The sequence below is a fragment of the Abramis brama genome (assembly GCF_963993115.1).
Source record: "Abramis brama genome assembly, chromosome: 3".
Classification (NCBI taxonomy): Eukaryota; Metazoa; Chordata; class Actinopteri; order Cypriniformes; family Leuciscidae; genus Abramis; species Abramis brama.
The window spans coordinates 48078074-48081905 of NC_139965.1; the positions used below are offsets into that span (position 1 = coordinate 48078074).

The following is a 3832-nucleotide window of genomic DNA, read 5'->3' on the forward strand; positions in this document are numbered from 1 at the left end:
TTTCAATGGAGAGTTGGCAAATTCCAGTGACAGTGACTGTAGGAAACAGGATGTAGGCGTGACCAGCGATGTGACAAAGTTGAAATATATTCAACTTTATGCAATTGTGGTAAGTCCCCTCCCATGTATTTAGAGTGACAGCCTATCAACACCCGATTCTGTCTATTTAAAGACTGTGTTTATGCCACCTGGTGATGCGTCATTGTTAGCTCCGCCCCTTGGTGTGGGCGCGCCGCCATTCAATGCTGGACTAGTGTTTGGTTGGTGGCTCCGCGGTGGTGTGCAGGCTGTTATTTTCCCCCAGTTGGTTTGTTTCCATATGTTTCATTCATATGCGTAAGCTGCTGTGAGCAATCGTACGCCTATGCGGTTCCGTGATGACCACCTGGATATTTGATTCCTTTGAGGATGCTCTGTCTTAATGTGGGCATTGGGCTGATCGTTTTCTGCATAAAGGTAATTTAGACGGTGCTGCTATTTTGTTGTGTGTTTTGCTGTATGTTTTCCACGCTAAAACCATTTGATCCGCTGCATGTGCCTGAGTTGTGCACGTGGGCTTGCTCTTCAGTCATATTGCTACCGGCTGCGTGTGTGCTAATTTGTTTGTTTTTTTTCTCTACTTTAGCATTTGTTTTCCTTTGTTTGTATACTCAGTCGTTACGTTATCACTGTATTGTTTATTGGAGTCGTTTTTTTATTTTTTTGCTATGGTGTTTTTTGTCTTTTGTTTCAGTTTGATGTTGACTATTTTAATTTATTTAATTGCAAGCTTGTTGCTTTGTGATTTACTCTTTTGTCTACAAGTCAATGCTCATTTGTGGTGAGTGTTTTGCATCAGCAACAACTCAGAATTCTGTTATTATTATTTGTGTCTATCATTTGTTCAGTGTATTCATTGTCTTTTTGTGTTTATTTTAGGCTGATGGACCCCGGGTTGGTAGGCTAGCTTTTCAAGCTGAGTGTGGTTTGCCGCATATAACCGCTTACACCTCACTGGGCGTGTGCGTGTGTGGTTTTTGGATAAGACACCTAGCTAGCCTACCCCGCTACGGGTAAGCCTCAGCCACATTAGTAATTTAATTTTTCTTTATTTTGTGTGTGTTGACGTACGGTGCTGTACTATTAATTTGAGTGACATTCTGCCTTGCAGTAAGTTTTATCTATTTATGTGACCTTTATAAACTCTTTGTACTGATATCCACGTCTCTTTGCCCTCCATGGTAACGAACCTGTGTGCCCTATTTCCATTGAGTAGTTACTTCCCCTTTCTCTGAAAAGGGGTGGCGTAGTCAGCTTGTCATATTAAATTACCACTATAAGATTTGGTTTGTCAACCGTTTACCCCCACCACCACGCTACACAAATAAAGAGCAACTTTCCGGAGGAACAACCAATAGGAGTGAAGCCAGTGGAGCGCACGTGATCCGTCGCTCTTCAGTGTCGAAGCAAGATGAAGGAAAAGCTCATTTTAGAGTCCTGTAATTTATGATATGTCTCTGTATACATTCAGTGGTACTCGCCGTGCTGACTTTTTCACAGACATTGCTAGAAAGTTTGTAGTTCGGTCGGATATATCAATAGCAATGGTAAAACGAGGCACATATTACTAATGTTAACTGACGGTAAAAAGAGAGAGAGCGCGCACCTCTGTTGCATGCTCTTGATTGCTGATCGCTCACTCAGCACACATGAGTCATTTGGATTAAAATGAAATCGTATATGCAAGTAAAAACTTGAACTATTGATGTATAACGAATGGTTACCTACATTATTACAGGACGTTTACACGACAAGAACTTTACTGTAGTAACTATGATCTGTAGTAACTATGATAGTAACTTTAGAAATGCCTGTCTTTGCGAGTATCATGTATTTGTCACCAACTGTGTTTAATTTCACTTTTATTTTGTATTCGTCAGTTACCTGTTTTTCTGTGTTTCCTTTGTTCCTAGATTCCCACCAGTCTTTTGTCACTCATTTATCATCACAGCTGTTTGTGTTATTGTTAAACACTGTACGTTGCCTTCTTCTTAAGTTAAGATTACTTGAGTTTGTTTTAATTAATAAATACTTTTGTTTTGAAACCTTTTCATCTTTCTCTTCATTATCTGTACCTAAGGGTAACAGAATACCGGACCACAAACAAGTTAATAAGGAGATTGCCTCCATCAACAGAGTCATGATTTGTAGTATCCAAGGAGGAGTCCCGGCCTTAGAGGCGTATGTGAAGGAGTTCATCGGCGCCAGCCATCTCACCATCTGCAGTGACATTAACCCCCTGGGGTCGACGGTATCGCCGGCGATACCAGCTCGCTTTTTTTCAGTTCAGTTCAAAAGAAATTAATTTTGCTCTGTGGACTTTGATATTACAAGCAAGTTTCATACATCAATCGATTCTGTTAAATGTGTATTATTTTTTTGTATACTCACAATAAAAACAAAGTGTTGTGCTTTTTGCCAAATAAAGAAAAATAAACGTGATGCGAGTTCTGCCTTCTCTCTGTCAGTGAAGACCATTCTGAAACGCGTCCGAAAATGAACTGTAACTCAGCGAATACTCAGTCAAACAGGCATACAGACACACAGACATGAAGCTTGAATTCTATTCTTTTAAATGAGGTAATTTATATAAAAAAATATTCTCATCTTGTGAAATCTGTATTAAAAGAGAGCGATTCCAGTCGAGCTCATTAGAGCTAATTCAAATGTAATGTGACTCCGCCCACGGAGAGCGCGTGCTATTCAAACGCAAATTACTGAGGCAATCCAAGCAAACCTGTGAACGCCCCCATATCAGCTCGACAAAACACAAGTTTAATCATATCATTGTAGCCTATGTGTTTACACCATCTGGCAGCGCTGTGAGGAATAATAATAATGGAAAATCTACCTCAGAGTGCGGGTATTGCAGGAGAGAGGATCCGAATATGTAGTAAGTTTTTTTTTCCTTCTCAAGTTAATCGCGTTTCTGTGAATGAATGAACGGCAGCCGCAGAGATGCGCGCTGTTTATCACAGCTCGCAAAAAGAAAGCAAAAAAAGCAAAAAGTTTAAATTTAAATTGCGTCTCTGTGTGAATGAATGATGATGTTTTAGCAAACTGTATTGCTATACTGAGTTGAGTAAAAATCGACAGAAATATGTTGAAATAAAATGTAGGCTATTTGTATAAGCAACGTATTAAACTGAAAATTAACATTTATATGCCCTAATATTTCATAAAAACAACGTTACAGTCAGGCGTTTCTGTTTGTGAATGAATGTTTCGGTTTTAGCAAACTGTATTGCTATATTGAGTAAAAATCGACTGAAATATGTTGAAATAAAATGTATTTGTATAAGCAACGTATTAAACTGCTTATAATAAAAATGAAAAACCTATGTTACAGACATATGAAAGACAACATTTCGTTGATTAGTTTTGGATAGATTATACATTTTTACTGTAAAATATCTGCCACCTCAAATAAGCTTTTGTTTGCCAATATTTGCTCATGTTAAATATAGTATGTTTTGTCAAAAATAAAGTAATCAAATAATCAATCAAATCCTTAACTTTTAAATATGTATGATAAAATGTATACTTTAGTTTTTACAAAGAAAGATTACACTTGAATTGTTGTTGTAATTGTAACCTTTTTAATAAAAAAATATATATTTACAAGGTAGATGTAAACAAACTATTAAAAGGTAAATATAAGCCTTTTCTTTAAATAATTTTTATTGTGTTTTATTAGTGACAAATTTGGGGAGAGGATAAATATTCCAAAACTGAAAATACAGTATGAGAATTAACTGCACAATACATGTTTTCCTTGGATATTATAGGCCAA

The 3832-nt window shown here is 37.2% G+C and overlaps 1 long non-coding RNA gene across 1 annotated transcript; it reads left to right on the plus strand.

The window, feature by feature from the left end:
- Nucleotides 1–261: 261 nt before the first annotated feature.
- On the plus strand, nt 262–2412 carry LOC311079474. Its single transcript, XR_014605410.1, has 3 exons — nt 262–456; nt 919–1052; nt 2120–2412. It is a non-coding gene; the product is annotated as an uncharacterized lncRNA (long non-coding RNA).
- The last annotated feature ends 1420 nt before the right edge of the window (nt 2413–3832 follow it).